Source organism: Hyperolius riggenbachi, chromosome 12, assembly GCF_040937935.1.
Source record: "Hyperolius riggenbachi isolate aHypRig1 chromosome 12, aHypRig1.pri, whole genome shotgun sequence".
NCBI lineage: Eukaryota > Metazoa > Chordata > Amphibia > Anura > Hyperoliidae > Hyperolius > Hyperolius riggenbachi.
The window spans coordinates 67394645-67418340 of NC_090657.1; the positions used below are offsets into that span (position 1 = coordinate 67394645).

Consider the following 23696-nt stretch of genomic DNA (forward strand, 5'->3'; position numbering starts at 1 on the left):
AAACAATCTGTATTTTCTTAACTTTTGTTTCATTACCGTACCAAAAGGCATAGAAATAATGCAAAATTGGTTTACATTTGAAATTTCAAGAATTTATCTAAAATTCTTTTTAAACAGAAATATTCATCAAAGGGAAATTCCATTACCTACAAGACAAACTTATAAGGGTTAATGGAATTTTTTTTTTTTTTTTTAACTCCAGTGCTTTGTGTCAATGTGCATAAAAAACCACAGTCATTACACTCAGCATAATTCACTTGCTTTCTTTAAACAGAAGGTATTTGCGATAATTGAGCTTTAAGTGTGCAACTGCGGTTTCCAGTAATGCATCATTACTGAAAATGCAAATTATCTATTTTCTCTCTGGCTAGGGACAATTTAGGGGTTAGGGGGAGGGGGGATTCAAGTAAATAGACCTTTTTTTTAATTTAAAAAAAGGATAATTTTCAATAATTAAAAAAAAACCTAAAGATTGCAGGAGTGATCAGAGACCACCAAAAGGAAGCCCTGTTCGTGACAAGAAAAGGAGGTAAGATTAATTTGACTGCTAAGTTGTATGGCCGTGCAATAAATGTAATTGTTGTGCAGTGCAGAATTGTAAAAAAATGGCCTGGTCACTAGGGGGGTGTAAACCTGTGGTCCTCAAGTGGCTAAACCAAACAACGCATTGCTCTATAGTAGAAGGGCTTTTTGATCTCTTTTAGTCCCCTATACTCTCCTTGTGGTCTTGGATCACTCCGAGCTGCTTTGTTACTGTGTACGGCTGGGCATGCACAGGTAATATCCGAGCATGCCCAGTAGAAATATGCTGCTTTTGCTTCATTGCTGAGCCCCTCATTGTATTGGGTTTGAAGTGGTCTTTGTCTCAGTATCTAATTTTTGGGGATGGGATTTTTAGTGCTGATGTCAGAATTAGAGATGGTCAATGAGATGCAAATAATTTTGAGTTGATGTAGGATTTGCAAATTTTATATGCAAATTTGTGCAGCTTGAAAATGGACCAATCGGATTTTACCTCAGCAGGATTTGGTTCATTTTCAAGCTGCAAACATTTGCATACAAAATTTGCATAATGCTGCATCAACTAAAAATTATAAATATCATGGGCTAACTGAAATATTCCATTCATATAAACACGAGGGCTGATTTTTTTTGTCTTTGTATGTCTAATACCAAAACATCTATTTGTGCTTTGTAATGCTTACTCCTCCCACATTGTCTAATGTGAAGCCCATTTTTGTACCGAAACATCCTTTTTTGTTCGCTGCTATTGTTCAATATATGCAATATGCAACCCTAAAACCATTCATAATAGATCATATTATTTATTTTATTTATAATATAAGTTGAGTCTGCTGTCAGGGTGGCTCAAGATTGCTGCAGTAAAATCTACTTGGTGTCAGAAACTGGCATTCATATAATGTCAAGAGATTTTACTATAGACCATCCTGAAGGGTTTAAAGGGAACCTAAACTGAGAAGGATATGGATTTTTCTTTTTAAAATAATACCAGTTGCCTGAATCGCCTGCTGATCCTGTGTCTCTAATACTTTTAGCCACAGCCCCTGAACAAGCATGCAGATCAGGTGCTCTGACTGAAGTCAGACTGGATTAGCTGCATGCTTGTTTCAGGGTGTGATTCAGCCACTATTGCAGCCACAGAGATCAGCTGGACTGCCAGGCAACTGGTATTGTTTAACAGGAAACATCCATATCACTCTCAGTTAAGGTTCCCTTTAAGAGCTGTCAGATTTTGAAAAAAAGCATTTCTCATCTTTTTTTTTTTTGTACCCAAAGCATAATAGTTTTTATCTTTGTTTTTGCTATTGCATGAATGGATTATAAAGAGAACAACATGTCCTTTTTTTCCCCTGAAACAAGACAGCGTTATTGGAAATCTTACGCTTTGTTCATTGATATTAGTTTCTGACACGTCATAATTTTTTATAGCAGCAATCCCGCTGTGTTTCTTTGTGAGTGGACAGTGAGAGCGCTGCTGTGAAAATCTACATCTTATCAGAAATGATTGTCCGGGCACGAGATGCAGTATTCCAGTAGTGCAATACTGAAGTGATTAATGTTGTTAACGATCCTTTCTTTGAAGCAGGATTCTGTTATCTGTTTCCCCAAAAATTATTACACTTTTTTACTCTACAAATGTGTGTTAATGTAAACATTACTGTCAGTTTTCTTGTCACGTTCTTATTTACACTCTATAAATGATTTGCAAATGTTAACTAAAGGCTGGAATGCAGTCCGCTGTGCTTTGCCGGCCCTCTCTGCTTACGAGCTTTTCAGGATTACTGAGAGCCGAGGTTGAACAGGTTCAGGTTTGATACAAATAATAAATCTATAAATACAAAGAGGGAGATGGACAGACAGACAAGAACATGTAGGTATAGTCTTATTATTTAACTTTTAAATAACGTGTTATTTGTTAAAACAATGTGTATTTTCTTAACTTTTGTTTCATTACCTCACCAAAAGGCATAGAAATAATGCAAAATTGGTTTACATTTGAAATTTCAAGAATTTATCTAAAATATTTTTTAAACAGAAATATGCATCAAAGGGTAATTCAATTACCTACAAGACAAACTTATAAGGGTTAATGGAAATTGTTTTTTTTTTAACTCCAGTGCTTTGTGTTAATTGTGCATAAAAAAAAACAGTCATTGCACTCAGCATAATTCACTTGCTTTCTTTAAACAGAAGGTATTTGTGATAATTGAGCTTTAAGTGTGCAACTGCGGTTTCCAGTAATGCATCATTACTGAAAAGGCAAATTATCTCTTTTATTCCTCTCAAGCCAGAATTGCATCCAGAACTGATGGTGTATAGGAAGCCACAGATGCTCACTTAAAGCTGAATTATCTCAAATACCTTTTGTTTTAAAAAAGGCAAATGACACTGATCACTGCTTTTTAGTAGGAGGGCCTTTTTGGTTTCTTTTAGTCCCCTATACTTTCCTAGTGGTTCTGAGCTGCTTGGGTATTCAGTCATTACACTGTGTCTCTAAAAGTAATTGCTGTAAAAGATTGTATGCGTTTCCTGCCAGTCAGTAGGTGCTGAATATGGGTGACATGGGCTCCTGAAACCAAAAAGCCCTCTTACTACAAAGCAACGATCAATGTAATTTGCCTTCTTAAAACAGAAGTTATTTGCGATAATTCAGCTTTAAGTGAGCAACTGCGCCTGGCTTTCATGGGCATTGAGAGATGATTTGCATATTTGGGAGTGATGCATCAAGGGAAACCACAGTTGCCCACTTACAGCTCAATTATCGCAAATACCTTCTATTTGAAGAAGGCAAATGAGCTACGCTGAGTGCACTGCAGCTAAAAAACAAAATTCCTGTCAACCCTTATTTGTTTGTCTTATAGGTAATGCAATTTCCCTTTACTGCATATTTCTATTTAAAAAGTCAACAACACTTTTTAGATGGATTCTTAAAATGTAAAATTTAAAACAATTTTGCATTATATCTATGGCTTTTGGGTAAGTTAATGAAAATCGCAACACATTATTTAAAAGTTGAATGATAAAACTATACCTACATGTTCTTGTCTGTCTGTCTGTCTATCTCTCTGTTTGTGTTTATGAATTGAAAATTTAAAATCAAACCTGAACCTGCTGAACTTTCTTGGCTCTCAGTAATCCCGAAAAGCTCGGAAACAGTGGGGGACGTGGAAGCTCAGACGACTACATTCCAGCCTTTAGTTAGCTTGTTCAGTGTTTAACAAATCCGCAGCCAATGCACAGATGTCCCGAAGCCAAAGCATAACTAACTCTCCAAAACTATTAGTTACGACGGCTCCGAGGATCATGGCTATAGTGATTCCTTTGTTAGTATAATATAGAAAACCTACATACACACACTCTCACTCACCAATATTTCTGCCATTCTAATATTACCCAGATGTAAATATTGTGTAGACATTTCATACATTAGTGATGTTGGTGCTGTATAAATATAATGATCAAAACAGACACAAAGATCGAGAACAGATAGCAAGATAGATAAAAATTAATGAAGATAAGACTATATAGACAGACAAATGAATAAGAAAAGATAGATAGATAGAATTAGATAGACAGGTAGATAGAATAACATAGATAGATAGAGAGATAGATAGATAGAATTAGATAGATATAGATAGATAGATAGATAGATAGATAGATAGATAGATAGATAGATAGATAGATAGAATACAACGAAATAAACAAATAATTGATCAAAATAAATAGATCAAGAACATATAAAAAGATAACTAAAATCAATCTAGATAGATGGATAGATATATATATACATATGCAATTTACTTTTTCTCCTGAGTTTTCTCCTAGGAGATCATTTTTCATTTTCTTTTTAAAATAACTTTTCAGCACTCTGCAATTGAAAAAGTACCAAAAAGTAGGCCAGAAAGTACTTTCAAAATTACAGTATTTTTTGAAATAGAGTATTTTCTTGCTTAAAAAGCATTTTATGAATAAAGTGTAAAAATATACTCTTAAAGGAAACTTAGGAGGAAAAGTGAATTGAGTAAGGGGCATTGGCCCTTACTCAATTCACTTTTTCTCCTAGGTTTTACTCTTAGGAGATTTTTAATTTTCAGTTTAAAATAACGTTTTTTTGTTTTTTTGCAGAGTAAAAAAGTACCACAAAGTGGGTGAAAAAAAGTACTCTTAACATTATTTTGATTATTATCTTACTTGCTGGTGGCTTAAAAGGCATTTTATTGATAAGGTGTTAAAAATACCACTTAATAAATAAATAAAGTACATTAATTCATTAAAAAAAATAATTAATTAAGAGAGAAAGAAAAGAACATTTAAAATATGCAGATTTAGAATGCATAGATAAAAACACTTAAGTAAAAAAAAATACATAAATAGATAGGTTGAATTAGAATTAATAAATTTTATAAGACAGATGGGACCAGATGCAATTCATTTTTTCACCTGAGTTTTCTCCTTGGTAATATTTTCACACCTTGTCATACAATTATTTTTAAACCACTAGCAAGCAAGGAAATGCTCAAAATAATTTTGATAGTACTTTTTAATTGTAAAATGCTAAAGAAGTTAATTTAAAGAGAATATGAAAATGATCTCCTAGAAGATAACTCAGGTGAAAAAATTAATTACATATGGGCCATGAACTTGTAGAAGAATAGGTGGATAGATGGATACATAGAATAAAAAAAAAGATAGTAAGAAAAAAAGAAAGTATTTAACCAGAATGGAAATAAAACGTATAACAGATCATGAAATAATGTATAAATAATTTGTTAAATATTAAAAATATTATGAAAAACTTTTGCCAAAATAATGTTAAAAGATTTTATTGCACAAACTCCAAATACATTTTTAATGCTAGCGTATATTTCTTCTAGCCCTTGAAAACTCGTTTTAAAACCCCTTACCTGTCTACATGGAGATGAGAGAAGATGCTGCAGTTTGTCCTGAGTCTGCATCCAGAACTGGATTTGTTTGTGACTTAAATAGAGGACTGCCGGGCATTGAGCCTTGTGTGGGATTTTTTTTTGTTATTAAGCAGTAGATCTCCTACAGAAAACAAGACGTCCTGTCATCACAACCTCCAATTTACAGGGTCCTCTATAGATTCATCCCATTGCGAAGCATTTTTGTCTTTTTGCCAGTGTGATGACTGCTTGGCGGTGATCACAGAAAAAAGTCAACCAAAGTACACAAGAAAATAAAGCAAGACGTGGTATAAATTCAAAGTAGTTTCTTGGCAAGAATTTGGCCCCGATTCAGGGTGTTTTGAAGCATGGTAATAGTTTATTACTCAAGGTTGGAACGAGAGATAAAGAAAGTGATCGGCTTGTCACAAGTAAACAGTTGCATATGCAAGTTCAGGAATTCTGAGAACGTTGAACACAGAGAATTACCCAAGTACGTATTACTTGGATATTACTTGTCATGTAGGTTTTACAACCTGAAATGTCAATTTAAACAGATTATGTTCAGATTTCATAGCTTTCTTTGCATCCAGATAAAAGACCAGAAGCAACTTTATCCAAGAGAAGTATACAGTGACCATTACTCAATTTACTTTTTCTCCTGAGTAAGCCACCAGCAAGCAAGAAAATACTTTTAAACAAAAGATGAAAAATTATCTCCTAGTGAAAAAAAATGGGAGAAAAAGTTAACTGAATAAGGACCAGTATGTGTGTTTGTGTGTGTGTGTGTGTGTGTGTGTGCGCACGCACGTGTGTGTGTGTGCGCGTGTGTGCGTGTGGGCTTGCGTGTTTCATGATGCTTTGGAAACACAATCTGCTCAAGTATTCAAAATCTGCTAGACCTCATATTACATAGAAGTGGTAATTGGCCAATCAAGACTGGATGTGTGTACCAGGCCTGTACTTATGTCTTTTTTAAGCTTCGCTTTCCACTGCACATTTCAATTGCAAACACACTGCAATTGTTTCCCATTTACACCAAAGTGTTTCAGCGACTATTTGTTAGTAAAAGGAAAATTTTAAAACAGATAAATTGCAAGAAAACTGTAAAGCGCCGTGTTCGGTAGGCAATTTTCCTGTGTTCCTATAGACTTTAACCACTCTAAGATAGTCTAACGGCAACCGGCGGCCGCAGAGAGGCTCCACCAGGACAGCCTAACCCCGATCGGCATCAAGTCCTGGGGGCGGAGATAAGCGGGGATCGCGCATGTGGATGAACGTGCATCCCCGCTGAGTTAAGGATTTCTGCTCCGTAAACTGCCTGCCCGCCATGATCAGAGCTGGCAGGCTATAAAAAAAAAACGGTCGCAAATGCTTGTAAAGCGCTGCGATCTAGTACAGCACTGTAGGGGGACAGCTCTGTCACTGATGCCTATTAGAGGCAATCACATTGATTGGCTCTCAGGGGGGAGGGAGGGAGGGTGGTCGGAAAAAAAAAGACATTTTTGACTTCCTGGGTCACGGCTTAGCTTCCGATTGGAGGAAGCCGACAGAGGTGGGGAGCCATGCAATGGAAGAGGTGGGGGAGACGATGCAGGGGGAGGCGGAGGTGCAGAGATTGACACATGCCAGGTAAACAGCAGGCTGGTGACAATCAGATTGTTACTAGCCTGGCGCTATTGTTCAGGGGGGACAGCAGAGCCCGAGGGGACTAGCAGCAGCATTAGAAGGACACAGAGGCATGTCATTGTGCAGAGCAAGCTATTCTTATGTGTTCTGGCTTACTGCAGCACGTTCTACTATCACCATCTCTGTAATAAATCAACTTATCTCTCTCTTGTCAGACTTGTCAGCCTGTGTCTAGAAGGCTGCCAAGTTCTTCAGTGTTGTGGTTCTGTGATGCATCTCCCCCCTCCAGGCCCCTCTCTGCACACTGTCTGTGTATTATTTAGATTAGGGCAGCTTCTCTCTTCTCTCTTATCTTTTACAAGCTGGATAAATCCTCCTTTGAGCTGGCTGGGCTTTCACATACTGAGAAATTACATACAGGCACAGCTGTCTGCACTCTGCAGGAAGAAACAGCCTGACACTTCAGTGGAAGATAGCTGCAGGGGGAAAGAAACACACAAATAATCTCTTGAGATTCAAAAGGAAGGGTGTATACAGCCTGCTTTTGTATGGATGTATTTTCTATGTGTGGACATACTGTACATCAACCTACTTCCTGTTTTGGTGGCCATTTTGTTTGTTTATAAACAAACTTTTTAAAACTGTTTTTAACCACTTTTAATGCGGCGGGGAGCGGCGAAATTGTGACAGAGGGTAATAGGAGATGTCCCCTAACGCACTGGTATGTTTACTTTTGTGCGATTTTAACAATACAGATTCTCTTTAACCACTATTCCTGGCCCTGGGGACACATTTGGTTATAACGAGGGGCAGCAATCCTGGGGATACATTTGTCTATCTATACTGCGTGGTGCCAAACACAGAGGACACATCGGGCTATACTGGGGGTGACTGATATTGGGGACACATCTGGCTATACAGGGGGGGGGCTGATACTCGGGACACATTTTGCTATCTATACTGGGGGACATAATACTGGTGACATGTTTTTATCTCCTGTGGCACTTTTTATTTTTCATTTTCCCCCTCTTTTTCCCATTAAAATGCATAGAAAACTTTTTTGGTCGGGACAAAATACCCGCCAATGAAAGTCTAGTTTGTCCTGAAAAAAATGATACCTAGATCATTTAGGTGTTGTGAGTAGGGATAAAGTTATGGCTGATTACATAGGGACATAGCTAAAATGTCAAAATTGCTCTGGTCCATAAGGGGAAAACAAAGTCTGGATGCGAAGTGGTTAAGTATCCCATGGTTGTCTTTTGTTTTTTTTGAAAATTCTTTTTTATAGATTTTTTAAGTTGAGCAAAAAGTTACAAACTGAACACATAAACTTAAACTAAACCACTTTCCAGCACATGCAGGTGAGGAGAAACATGAGAACATGTCACATAGATATGCAGTATATATTTGTGGGTATACAGAGTAAGAAATAAGGATGTCTGGTTCCATCCTACCACATCTATCTTACATTGTAGTACACTTCTTAGGGCCCGTTTCCACTATCGCGAATCCGCACAGCCAATACAAGTGGATGGGCCTGTTTCCACTTGTCAGTTTTGCTGTGCGTTTTTCTGTGCAGGATTTTTCTGCACGGCAGAGCCTTCAGAATTCGCTTGCGTGTGGAATGCAGGCGAATCGCACGCAATGTATTTAATAGGGAAATTGCATGCGTTTTCCCCATACGTTTTTTGCTGCGAATTCGCATGCGATTTCGCATAGGTACCCATGTTAATTTACACAGGCAGTGACATGGTTAAAATCGCATTACCCTAACCTATGCGAAATGGCGGCAAAAAACGCGTGCGGAATCGCACCCGCATGCGATTTCACCTGCGGTGAATCGCCGGCGATTCCGCAACGCAATGGTGGAAACGGGCCCTAAGTATTTCATATTACGTCATATGGTTTTGGAGTTACACCTTTAGGGTTATGAATTTGAAGCAAGAGTTATCAAGTAGAATATGAAATAGTCAAGTGTGGTTCACCATCAGCCTGGACAGAAGTCCGTTATTACTACTTAAGATATTATGTTGTATTCTTATTTGAGATCCATGGGCCCCATACCTTCTTAAATTTTGATGCGCACCCCTTGGCAATACATACTGCTTTGTATAAGTGCAAGGAGTTATTAATTAGCTTTTTCCAATGTTGGATAGTTGGGGGGCCAGGTTGCTTCCAATGTAATAGTATAGCCTTTCTATAATAGTATAAGAGTAGACCAATTAGAGATCTCTGCACTCTTGTTGGAGCCAGTGTGTGTACGTTACCTAAGAATACAGTACATTGGCCAAGGTGAAATATGAGTCTTTGCGACAACCGTTGTCTTTTGTATTTAACCACTTTGTCCTCCTTGACGTATAAAAACGTCAAGGAGGACAGGCGCGCTCCCGCGGCCGATCGCACGCGTGCACGCGCACTCCCGGCCGCGGATTCGGTAGCCCAGGAATCAATGTATCGGGCTATGGTGCCCGATCACTGATTCCTCTCCCCCGCTGAAAAAGCGACAGCTTCTCTCGGAAGCTACGCTTTTTCTGAAGCTATGTCCCTCTAAGCGTACATTGTACGCTTAGCGTGACGTCATGTAAACAAAATCAAGATTGCCATCTTGTGGCCAAAAAGTAAAACTACAAGTAAAAGTAAAAAAACATTACAATACACAAATATTTCCCCAAATAAAACACTATTTATATCCCACCCTCCCAAAAATGCCCACATAAAATGTTTAGTAAAAAAGCTAAAAAACATTACTATAAAAAAAAAACACATAAATATTTACCTAGGGGTCTAAACTCTTTAAATATCTATGTAAAGATGAAATATTTCTCTCTATTTTTTTTTATAAGCTTGTAAATAGTGATGGATGCAAAACGGAAAAAATGCTCTTTTATTTCCAAATAAAATATTGTCGCGATACATTGTGATAGGGACATAATTTAAATGGTGAAATAACCGTGACAAATGGGCAAATACAATACGTAGGTTTTAATTATGGAGGCATGTATTATTTTAAAACTATAATGGCCGAAAACTGACAAATAATGAATTTTTTCATTTTTTTTCTTATTCTTACTGTTAAAATGCATTTACAGTAAGGTAGCTCTTAGCAAAATGTACCCCCCAAAGAAAGCCTAATTGGTGGCGGAAAAAACAAGATATAGATCAGTTCATTGTGATAAGTAGTGATAAAGTTATAGGCTAATGAATTGGAGGTGAACATTGCTCGGATGCATAAAGTGAAAACGACTGAGAGCTTAAGTGGTTAACCACTTCCATACTAGCTGTCTCTGCCCCCTTAAAGACCAGAGATTGCTGGTATCGTAAAACACCGCTTCCCGACGAATCGTTGCACATACCCGCCACTCTTGCCAGTCACGACGTTGTTCCATCGCCGCAGGCTCCTCTCTCTGCTTTCACATAGTCAGGAGCCGCTTTCATTGGCTCCTGAGGCTGTCTATCAATGTGAGCTAATGTGATTGGCTCTCCATGATTGGCACTCCTGACCTGCTCACAGAGGTCTGCCGTCTTAGACACGGCAGAGCGAGCGAATTGCGGCGCGGAAAGAGCGGTGGTAACGGCACTGCGGCAGGGACGTGGAGTACCGAAGTAGTAGAATCTATGTCCAGTCAGAGCCGCAGCACCACCTGCTGGACGTAGATACTGTTTCGGTCTGGATGCAGTTCAACATTTACAAAGCAGGTTGAATGTTTTACTGTCTAATCAGTAGCTATCTATTAAGTGTCCCAGAGTGAAAATACATGAACTATTGATTGATCTTGTCCTATCTCTCCCCTGTCCTCAGAAGATGTATTTTAGCTTATCAGTGAGGTTTACTATATTCCCCACAAGGTACTAGGTACCGAAAAGGCAAAAGCTGTCACTTCCATGTCTAAAAATTAACTTTCAGGCAACACAATAAAGCAAGTAAAACAGCCTGGTTATTAATATGTTTTGCACTGTACATACACACGTTTATCTCATCATGTCACATGTTGCCTTGGGTACAATTTAAATTACAAAATAACTTGTAACTATGTTAAATCAAATAAATGGAAGTTAGACTTATTTAGGCTTATTTTGGCACAAGTACTCGCTATAATAATTGATATATTGCCACCATATTCTGTGGCACTGTACAAGGTAAAAAATGGCATCAGACAAAGGTAAGCAACAAAAATAAGAGAATGTAGGCTTTGTTGAGAAAAAAAACACAGGGACGCGCTAGTCACATCCCTGCAGTTTGGGGGCTGTGTGTGCGATCGTGTGGGCAGATGGCTGTGATCGCGCTGTTACCGGCAACGGGGGATTGGCTGCAGGGGACAAAAGTCCCCTGAGCCAATCCATACATGTCCATCTAGAATGAACACTCTTTTAGTTCAAAAACAGTGTTCATTCTTAAATAGAGCCGCTGCGCTTCCTCGTGCCGCTGATTTCCACCACTTACCACCGCCGATCGTTAGATTTATGAATGTTAACAAAGTTCCCATTCATTAATCTCCCCTCTAGGCCCCCCTGATCGCAGGCATCCATTGATGCCTGCGTCCCTTCCCTAGTTACAATGTTGCAACACATTACTTCCTATAGCATACTTATTGTACGCTAATAGGAAGTACTTAGCGAGGACATCTTGTGGCCAAATAGTAAAATGACACCTACTGACTATGGGGAATAAAAGGTTTTTAATATGTATTTCAAGAGGGCATATTATTATTAAATTATGGGATAAAAATGACAGATGGATGTAAAACTGAAAAAAATGCACCTTTATTTACAAATATATTGTCACTATACATTATAATAGGGTTATAACTTTAACATTGCAATAACCGGGACAAATGGCCAAATAAAATGTGTGGATTTTAATTACGGTAGCATGTATTATTTTCAAACTACAGGGTGGGCCATTTATATGGATACACCTTAATAAAACAGGAATGGTTGGTGATATTAACTTCCTGTTTGTGGCACATAAGTATATGTGAGGGGGAAAACTTTTCAAGTTGGGTGGTGACCATGGTGGCCATTTTGAAGGCGGCCATTTTGAATCTTTTTTTTTTCAATAGGAAGAGGGTCATGTGACACATCAAACGTATTGGGAATTTTACAAGAATAACAATGGGGTGCTTGGTTTTAACGTAACTTTATTCTTTTATGAGTTATTTACAAGTTTCTGACCACTTATAAAATGTGTTCAATGTGCTGCCCATTGTGTTGGATTATCAATGCAACCCTCTTCTCCCACTCTTCACACACTGATAGCAACACCGCAGGAGAAATGCTACCATAGGCTTCCAGACTCCAGTATCTGTAGTTTCAGGTACTGCACATCTCGTATCTTCACAGCATAGACCATTGCCTTCAGATGACCCCAAAGATAAAAGTCTAAGGGGGTCAGATTGGGAGACGTTGGGGGTCATTCAACTGGCCCACGATGACCAATCCACTTTCCGGTAAACTGTTCATATAGGAATGCTCGGATCTGACACCCATAATGTGGTGGTGCACCATCTTGCTGGAAAAACTCAGGGAACGTGCCAGCTTCAGTGCATAAAGTGGGAAACACATCATCATGTAGCCATTTCACATATCCTGTGGCCTTGAGGTTTCCATTGATGAAGAATGGCCCCACTATTTTTGTACCCCATATACCACACTATACCATCAGTTTTTTTGTTCCAACAGTCTTGGAGGGATCTATCCAATGTGAGTTAGTGTCAGACCAATAGCAGTGGTTTTATTTGTTAACTTCACCATTCACATAACACGCTCCTCACGTGTTAATCCCGGCGACATGTCAATGGCTGTAAACAAAGAGAAACTTGTAAATAACTCATGAAAGAATAAAGTTACATTAAACCCAAGCACATCATTGTTTTTCTTGTGAAATTCCCAATAAGTTTGGTGTGTCACATGACCCTCTTCCTATTGAAAAAAAAAGTTGGATTCAAAATGGCCAACTTCAAATGGCCGTCACGGTCACCACTCATCTTGAAAAGTTTTCCTCCTCACATATACCTATGTGCCACAAACAGGAAGTTAATATCACCAACCATTCCCATTTTATTAAGGTGTATCCATATAAATGGCCCACCCTGCATAATGGCTGAAAACTCAGAAATAATGAACTTTTTCCATTTTTCTTATTATTCCCATTTTAATGCATTTAGAATAAAATAATACCTAGCATAATGTACCACCCAAAAAAAAGCCTAATTGGTGGCGGAAAAAACAAGGTATAGATCACTTTGTTGTGGTAAGTAGTGATAAAGTTATTGGGGGATAAAAGGGAGGAGCGCTGAAATGTGAAAATTCCTCTTGTCCATAAGGTGAAAAATACCCGCGGGCTAAAGTGGTTAACTAAAACTGGAGGCGCCCGTAGATGAAAGAATGTATATGGATTTTTTTCCTTACGGCGCCCGGGACTGGCAGCTACTTCATTAGAAGGCACATTTACTGACCTGAGGAGGCGGCTTTCTGTCGTGAAACGTGTTGTCAAGTTCAAATACTAATAAAAACAATTTGAACTTTTTTCTGATCTACTATATTCCTTTCAAGCACCTATAAGGTAGGATACCAGTAAGGGTTTATTGTGGGATATTGCCTTATAGATCCATATACAGTCTTTCATCTACAGGCACCTCCAGTTTTATTTAAAAATAAGACTAAGCTAAGAAAATATTAAGCATTTACAAGAAATGGTAGGCTTAGGTTCTCACTTGCTGAAGTGAAGGTGGCAAGGTCACTATATGGTATGGTCTGTACTTCTCAGTGAAGCAGGTAATTATGGCCCTGAGCGAGCAAGTCATCACTCGCTCAGCGCTTGTATTCTCTGCTGAGGGGGCGCGGCTGGCTGGCACTGTGTAGTAAGTCATGTGGGTGGTCATGTGGAGCCGCCCACATGACGTATCGGACGGAGAGATAGATCGCACAGAGAGAGGGCGGACACGAGCGGGGCTGTAATCCTGCGCAGCTCCGGCTATGAGAGCTGCGCAGCAGATAATTTTTAAAGCGGCAATTCTCATAAGGCGACCCTGGGGAAGGTCGGGACCTGTAATCAAGACTGGATTAGGCTCATAAAGCACCTGATAATGACAGGGAAGGTGCTGTTCGTCTGCCCTGAGGTCTGCTTTTGCAATGAGGTAATTAACTTTTTTATGAATTTCGCCTCGTAAGTCCTTTAAGGGGCATTTTGGGCAAAAGTATTTTGAGTCCTTCCTCCTCTTGTATTTGGCACACACTCTGGATTTTCTCTGGGGTTTTTGTTTGATTCATTTGAGGGGATTATGGCAGGAAAATGTTCTCTTAACCGAATTGTGTTTTCCAAGTAAATTGGATCAATGTGTTATACGGATTGGTGACACAGAGGCGGCAATCAGAGTAAAAACATCCAAAAAACGTTTAAACATGGAGATAGCGTGGGCTCACCTCCAACAATCAAGACAATAATTATGTGGTTTCAACCAGCATTTCTTTATTTAGAAGTAAAAAACACACTATTATTTAGCACAAAATAATCTCATCTCAGCTCATCAGCATGGGTTTACTAAAGACAGGTCCTGTCTCACCAACATGCTCAGCTTTTATGAAAGTGCGAATGAAATTTTAGATCTTAGGAAAGCTATAGATGTAGTGTACTTGGACTTTGCAAAGGCTTTGACACTGTTCCCCAAAATAGTCTGGTACAGAAGCTGAGGATACAGGGACTAGGAAGAAATTGGCCTCAATTCTGGTAGGGTTATCAAACAAATTACCTATGTGAGGTAATTTACCTCATGAGGTAATGACATTTAGCAATTCTGGTAGATTTTAGTCATGTTTTACCTCATAAGGTAAATTATGAGGTAATTCATGAGGTAATTTGCATTAATTTTACTGAAAATAGCTATTCTCATGGAAATTAGGGGGCATGTCAGCCAGAGGCGGGACAAGGTCCTTCAGCACCCAAGGCTGAGACACCAAAGTGTGCCCCCCCATCCCTCCCAACCCAGCTGTCACACACTGATTGCTATTAGACTAATAGGTGCCCCAAGGCCCCCCATCCCCCCAACACCTTAATCTCTAGTTATCTGGCTTACAGTCACTGTCATGTATCCCCTTTTCTTATTTTTTTCTGCTTCAAACACAATTGGGAATGACAGCTGAATGAATTGTGCACCCCCTCCTACACTGCACCCTGAGGCTGGAGCCTCTCCAGCCTCTGCCTCGGCCCGGCCCTGATGTCAGCACATAAATTACCCATCCGTTTAAGACCTGCCTGTACCTGGAGGTTAAGTCAATTTGTATGTATTTTGCAGTTTTTATTGGAGTCCCTATTGCTGTTTTTGTGTCGTTCCTATTCAGGCTGTGTAATAGAAAAGAATAGTAGAAATAAAACTCCAAATATTTACTGGAATTTTTTTTATAAGGGATGCCTATAAATACACTTTTCATAGGTTGCTACATAATCAAATACACCTCCCCCCCCCCCCCTCAAAAAAAACATCTTACAAAGACTATCCTAGCTTATGGAAGACAATGAAAGACTACTATTATTTTATTTACTGTATGCTTACCGCTGAAATACCTCATGTTTTACTTTACTTTGGGCGCCTCCTACCCTCTCCCATTTTCACTTCACCCCAAGCCAGGGGTTACCACCTTGGAAGGTGGACTGTTTTAAGGAGCAGCGACCATCTATACCCGGACACAAGGCAGAGTGGGGACGGTACTTCCCTACATGCGTATTGGAGTGGTTGCCTTTTGCAACCCACCTTTGTGAGTATATTTGACGCATACATTGCTTTTATTAACTCACCCATCTTACTATACTGCACCAGATTGGGCTCCCGGTTTCCTCTCGTCCTTCTTCTACCCTCCCTACCTCATGTTTTACCTCACTTTATGCATTTACCTCATGTTTTACCTCATGTTTGGAAATGGAGAAAAAACTTTTAGAATTGCTAAAAAAAAAGGAAAATATCTCATGAGGTATTTTACCTACAAAAAAATATTTACCTTACATAGCTACCAGAATTGAAGCCAATGTGTATATGTGGATAGAGAACTGGTTAAGGGATAAAAGACAAAGAGTGGTGGTAACTGGTAAACAGAACTTACTCAAAATGGGAAACTGTTAGCAGTGGGGTACCACAGGGGTCAGTACTTGATCCTATTCTTTTCAATGTATTTATTCATGATCTAATAGATGGAATGCAGAGTAATGAAGCCATCTTTGCAGATGATACAAAATTGTGCAGAATTATCAACACTAAGACTGATAGTGACATATTACAACAGGACCTTAACATATGGGCAGGCATGTGGCAGATGAAATGTAATGTTGATAAACATAAAGTCATCCACCTTGGTAGATCATCATATAAAATAAATGGCATACAGCTGGAAACATCTGACTAGGAGAATGACTTAGGAGGAATACTGGTTGATAACAAGTTAGGTAATCGTATACAATGCCAAGCAGCAGTAGCTAAAGCAAGTACAATTCTGGGATGCATAAAAAGGGAAATAATATCTCGAGATGCTAGTATATTACTCCCTCTGTATAAATCACTGGTGAGGCCGCATCTGGAGTATGAAATACAGTTTTTGGCGCCACACTATAGAAAGGACATTGGCCTTCTGGAACGGGACAGGAACAGGAAACTAAATTAATCAGAGGGATCTCACTTACCAAGAAAGGTTGGACAAACTGGGCTTATTTAGCTTGGAAAAATGCGACTGAGAGGTGACCTGATTACCATGGATAAATGCATCAGCGGGCAATACATAAGCTTGGCAGATTAGCTTTTTGTCCCTAGGGTTGTATGACCAACAAGGGGATATGATTTGAGTGTGGAGAAAAAAAGTTTTTGCCAACTATTTAGAAAGGGGTCCTTCACAGTGAGAGTGGTTAAAATCTGGAACATCTTACCCCATGAAGTAGTTATGGCAAACGCTATATTTGCACTTGGGCTTGGATGCTTTCCTTGCATTGAAGAGTATTCACAGCTATACTTTTTAGGTAATTCCTGGAAGAGTTGATCCAGGGATTTATCTGACTGCCATCTGGAGTTGGGAAGGAATTTTTCACTTTTAAGGCTAATTGGTCCAGGCCTTGTAAGGTTTTTTTTTTTTGCCTTCCCCTGGATCAACTGGGATACTGTACAGTGGCTTGCAAAAGTCTTCGGCCCCCTTGAAGTTTTCCACATTTTGTCACATTACTGCCACAAACATGAATCTATTTTATTGAAATTCCACATGAAAGACCAACACAAAGTGGTGTACACGTGAGAAGTGGAACGAAAATCATACATGATTTCAAACATTTTTTACAAATATATAACTGCAAAGTGGGGTGTGCGTAATTATTCAGCCCCCTGAGTCAATACTTTGTACAACCACCTTTTGCTGCAATTACAGCTGCCAGTCTTTTAGGGTATGTCTCTACCAGCTTTGCACATATAGAGACTGAAATCCTTGCCCATTCTTCTTTGCGAAACAGCTCAAGCTCAGTCAGATTAGATGGACAGCGTTTGTGAACAGCAGTTTTCATATCTTGCCACAGATTCTCGATTGGATTTAGACCTGGACTTTGATTGGGCCATTCTAACACATGGATGTGTTTTGTTTTAAACCATTCCATTGTTGCCCTGGCTTTATGCTGGAAGGTGAACCTCCGTCCCAGTCTCAAGTCTTTTGCAGACTCCAAGAGGTTTTCTTCCAAGATTGCCCTGTATTTGGCTTCATCCATCTTCCCATCAACTCTGACCAGCTTCCCTGTCCCTGCTGAAGAGAAGCACCCCCAAAGCATGATGCTGTCACCACCATATTTGACAGTGGAGATGGTGTGTTCTGAGTGATGTGCAGTGTTAGTTTACCACCACACATAGTGTTTTGCATTTTGGCCAAAAAGTTGGTCTCATCTGACCAGAGCACCTTCTTCCACATGTTTGCTGTGTCCCCCACATGGCTTGTGGCAAACTGCAAACAGGATATCCTATGCTTTTCTGTTCACAATTACTTTCTTCTTGCCACTCTTCCATAAAGGCCAACTTTGTGCAGTGCACGACTAATAGTTGTCCTATGGACAGATTCCCCCACCTGAGCGGTAGATCTGTGCAGCTCATCCAGAGTCACCATGGGCCTCTTGACTGCATTTCTGATCAGCGCTCTCCTTGTTCGGCCTGTGAGTTTAGGTGGACGGCCTTATCTTGGCAGGTTTACAGTTGTGACATACATTTCTGAATGATCGGTTGAACAGTGCTCCGTGGGATGTTCAAGGCTTTGGAAATCTTTTTGTAGCCTAAGCCTGCTTTAAATTTCTCAATAACTTGATCCCTGACCTGTCTGGTGTGTTCTTTGGACTTCATAGTGTTGTTGCTCCCAAGATTCTCTTAGACAACCTCTGAGGCCGTCACAGAGCAGCTGTATTTGTACTGACATTAGATTACACACAGGTGTACTCTATTTAGTCATTAGCACTCATCAGGCAATGTCTATGGGCAACTGACTGCACTCAGACCAAAAGGCCGAATAAATACACACACCCCCCTACTTTGCAGTTATTGATTTGTAAAAAATGTTTGGAATCGTATGATTTTCGTTGCACTTCTCACGTGTACACCACTTTGTATTGGTCTTTCACGTGGAATTCCAATAAAATTGATTCATGTTTGTGGCAGTAATGTGACAAAATGTGGAAAACTTCAAGGGTGCCGAATACTTTTGCAAGCCACTGTATGTGCAGGTTCAGGATGATGTTTTATTTATTTATTTTTTATTTATTATTTTATTTTTATTTTTTCTGGTTGGACTTTGATGGACGAATGATTTTTTCCCCCCACTAAACTAACTATGTAACTAACTCCACAAGCAACGCGTTTCGTGGGCGTGCTTCCTCTTTTTTCAATCAATTTGTTGTACAGTTTAGTTGTAGCAGTAGAGTGTTGTATCATGTTAGCCATCAGTAGAAGCAAGACGTTTTATAAATAAGGGTACGCTTAAGTAATAATTGTCCAAATACAGGCGGTAGCCTTGGTGGAGAAGGGGAGTTATCAGCTCCACGACAATTTTCCAACTGGTATTAATGTGTTGTGGCCACTTAGCTGGCTGTAAAAAGCTGTATTTGCCTTTGCATATTCTGAAGGTGAACATGTACCCAGTGCCACTTTCGCATACCTTAAAAAAATGTAAACCCATACCTTGCTTGCTTGGGATGTACTGCTTCAGCCCGAGTCTCACATAAAATGGTACCAGGTATATACCTCTTAATGTTCCACTGAGGTAGGTCAATGAGGGCCTCAGTTTGAGAAATCTTGGGCAGGGTCATTTGTTGGTATACATTGGGAATTATCATTAAAATGTATGGATTTCAATAGAAATTCATACTGCTGCCTGCCCATTGTATTTGGAAAGAAGGGCGCATTATGCAAGATGTCTTTGAGCTAGTACATCTTTAATTCTGGCTTTTGATTTATGCCTATGTTTTTTTGTCATTTAAAAAGTGATCTGGTACCTCCTGCTTGCAAGGCACCGGTAGCCACACAAGCTGTCTTGCGCCTGGTTCTCCCTGACCACTGCTGTTAGCTATAGCTGAGTTTCCAACCAAGCCCCCTGCTATGGCCTATGACTGCCCCTCAGTGGACTCAGGATCCCTCCTCATTCTGCGGACTCTGAACTGCCAGAATATGACTCAGAGTCGGTCGCAAGAAGCCATTCGCTTCCTGAATCGTCCCCGCTGCTGCTCTACTGGGGGATGGCGCATACTTTCTTCGCAGAAAAAAGCATCCTTGCTATACTACACAAAGATAAGTAGATCCAAAAGTAAGAAGAAAGATAGAAAGAGATAGATATATATTTTTTTGAGTGACAGGTTTTTTTTTGTGCAGTATAATGAAAAGAATAGAAGAAAATGTATACTGTATTTTTTGGACTATAAAGGTGGCCACACACCATACAATTTTTTAAATATCTGTTGAATTTAAGAATTGCAATCAATTTTTCTGACTGATTGTAACAAATTAAAAAATATGACCAATATACCACACACCTATGTTCAATTTTTCCCCAATTATGATAAAAATGATTGGAAACTCTGAGAAAATTGCTAGGGTGTGTATATTAATAAACATACAATCCAACACACACCATACAATCTTTAGAGAAATTGAACAGAAATATCTGGCATTCCGGATCGATTTAAATCGAAAAAAACGGGAATTCCGATCGGATTTTTCAGTCGAATGAAAAAAAAGCTTTTGATTTTTTCGAGAGATACGATCGTATTCATCGAATTGCTGTAAAATCGGATCATTTTATTGTATCGTGTGTGGCCACCTTAAGGCTCACTTTTTCTCCCCTAAAAATGGGGAAAAATGTCTTATAGTCTAAATGCAGGGAGTTCCTGACTTGTGAACGCCTGCCAACATGAACCTCCAACGCACTGTAATTTCAGAGACTCCCTGTACTGAGCCCATGCAGAGGAGGACAAAGGGGGACAAAGGGAGGAAACAGGGGGGCATAAAGGGGCATAGAGGAGAGGACACAAGGAAGTCAGAGGCAGACACAAGAGGGACAGAGGAAGACACAGGGAGACACAAGAGGTACAAGGGGGCAAGAGGTACATAGGGAGCATAATCCATAAGATGCCTCTTCACCATGGATGCATCAGGCTCAGTATATATATTTTTTCCCCTGGTTTTCGTGCTCATTTTGTGTGTGTGTGTGTGTGTGTGTGTGTGTATATATATATATATATATATATATATATATATATATATATATATATATATATATATATATATATATATATATATATATATATATATATTTGGTCACCATATAGCCCTCAACCAGTAAAACCGTAGAGACGTCTGACTCCACAAACGGCTCAACCTGACTCTTCATCAAGGGTGCTTGTTTAGCGCTCAGCTCTTATTGGTCAATTTGCGGTTCACTGCTTCCCCTAACTCCATGCATGCCAATCATGGGCCACTCTTAACAAGCCCCTGCATGATGCAGGAGGGATAAAGAAAGACACAGCAGGGACAGAGAATGGCACAAAGAAGGATCCAGGGGGACAGAAGAGGACACGGGAGACAGAGGAGGACACATCGGGACACAAAATGTACAGGCGGGGATAAAAGAGGTACATAATAATTGGGGGAAAAGGTCTATAAGATGTCCCTGCACCATGGATGCACTGCACCATGGACGCACCAGGTTTAGTATATTTCCCCCCCCCCTTTTTTTTGTCCTCTAAACCTAGGTGCGTCTTATCGTCAGGATCGTCTTATAGTCTGAAGTATATGGTAGAAAGATATATAAAATAAGGCAAGGTAGATGGGAAAAATACCAAAAAGTAGTGGAAGTGGGGATCAGAAAATTTCCAAGAGCTAATTGGCTAAGGAGAGGGAGGATAAGGGAGCTAGGTATGGGATTAACCTCTCGAGGACCGCAGTGTTAAACCCCCCTAAAGACCAGGCCATTTTTTACTAAATTGGCCACTGCAGCTTTAAGGCCAAGCTGTAGGGCCGCACAACACAGCACACAAGTGGTCCAGTCCTTTTCTCCCCACCAACAAAGCCCCCCCCCCCCCCCCCGTATTTATTTATTTTTTTAATAAATATTTATGTGATTTCTTTTTTATTAAATTTGCTTATTTTTTTTAATCTTTTTTTTTTACAAAAGCCCTCCCTCCCCCCAGCTGGCCAATCACGGCGATCGGCTGTTATAGGCTTCCCCATGGCTGCATTCCTTTCAGGGGCGATGTTGCGCCCCATGCCCTAAATCCCTAATCCCTCTTTCTTGTATTCAGCACTTTTACCAGTATTCCCAAACACCTGCTCTTAGCTCGGGCACTGAACTCCCAAAATTCCCTTTTCAGAGGGCATCAGGAGTTTGGACCATTTTTCAAATTTTCACCTCTAGATTTCCAAGCGTTCCACTGAATTGTTCAATGCAATACCATGCCGTAAGTTCAAAGTGGGCCATCAGTGCCTGTCTTTCCTGCTCTGACATATGTTTATGAATGAATGGCCTCCAGATTTTGAAGCATTCTTGTGTTCTCTTTTCTTTGGCTTGATATGTGTTCAATTTCTCTCTGTCAAACAAAATGAGTTCTTGCATGAGGAGAAGAACTATATTAGGGGGTCTGTCTGGAAGCCAGCAGATAAATCTGCATTTTCAAGCCACGGCTAAGATAATGTGATACAAGGCGGATGGTTTTTGCTTGAGATCTAATTCACCTTTCTCCTGATAATGAAACAACTACAAATCTTTTGTTTTTCTGCACAGATATACAGTATTGCACAGTCTATTGGCCAATCGTGTGGTTTTGTCCCAGGTGGTCTACGTAGGGACATTCCCATATGCCATGTAGGAGCATGGGCGTAGCAATCACCGCTGCAACCCCTGCCATCGCAAGGGGGCCCAGAGGCTTTTGGGGCCCCTCCTCCTCCCTCTTCCCAACCACAAGTCTGGCCAATTAACAAAAAAAACTCCCCTTTCACTCACAAAAAACGTCCCCACCACCTCCTCCTAACATGCAAAGTAGCGAGTAGTGGTAGCGTGTGTAATTTAATCAGAATCATTTATTTTGCCAATTACAAATGGGAGGTTGCACCTAGAATTGGTTTTGACTCATACAGGTTCAGGAAGGATGGGGAATAATGTCTGAAAGCCAAGAGCCAAGGCTGCCATACTACGGCGCCACCAGTTGCACTTGGCAATCATCTGTCATCCCAGTGGCGTAGCTAAGGAGCTGTGGGCCCCGATGCAAGTTTTACAATGGGGCCCCCCAAGCACTCTATACATAACAATTGAAACAGCGCACCAAAACCTGCCAATGGCAACTACAGTGTCAGAGGTGCAAGAAGGGAATGGGGAACAGTCTGTTAATGATTACCACTATTCAAAGTATCTATAGAAGTGATTATTATGAGCACAGGACCAATAGAGAGCTAGTACTGTAGTAGAGGGAGGGCCCTGCGGGGCCCCTCTGGTCCTAGGGTCCAGATGCAGTCGCAACCTCTGCAACCCCTATTGCTACGCCCCTGTGTCATCCCTAAGGAGACATGGGGAGAAGAGGACAGAGGGAGGTGAAGGTTCAGCAGTGATCACCCAGTTTTTCATGAAAGAAACCTGCAGTGATGGCTGACGCTGCTGAGGATCCTGATTGCTGACATCTGGTATCTTGCGTTTATCAAATCAGTAGCAAAACACGACATGTTTCGGGGAAATGGTGCAGTGAGTCTATGCATAGTACTGCTGTTATGCCTGTGTATTAACTAGGTTTTACCTGATGTTTGCTTACACTTATGATGCTTAGGTGTTTATTTCTTTTGGGTAGACACCTATGTGTAGTGCCCAACAAGATGGACCTAACCCTGAAGGGTTAATTTGGACTTGGACTTACCCTGAGGGGTTAATATGTATGCTGGTCATGTGACCAAGGAGGAGGAGCTTTCAATTGAGTGTGGTGCACTACTGTTGTTCATAAGTTTACTGTGTTAGTTGTGGTTGCATGTACACCTGAGGAAGGGGATTTCCCCGAAACATGTCGTGTTTTGTTACTGATTTGATAAACGCAAGTTTATACGCCATTTGAATTCCTCCTTCATTCAATATAGTATATTTCCATTGTGAAGTGGTGACTCACAGAGGGAT

The 23696-nt window shown here is 40.0% G+C and overlaps 1 protein-coding gene across 1 annotated transcript in view; it reads right to left on the minus strand.

The window, feature by feature from the left end:
* Nucleotides 1-5511, minus strand: part of LOC137542586 (agouti-signaling protein-like) — a 62349-nt gene extending 56838 nt beyond the window's left edge. Inside the window, exon 1 of the mRNA XM_068264616.1 lies at nucleotides 5427-5511. The gene's annotated coding sequence lies outside the window, so the exon portion shown is untranslated. The remainder of the gene's footprint in view (nucleotides 1-5426) is intronic.
* Between the last annotated feature and the right edge of the window lie 18185 nt (nucleotides 5512-23696).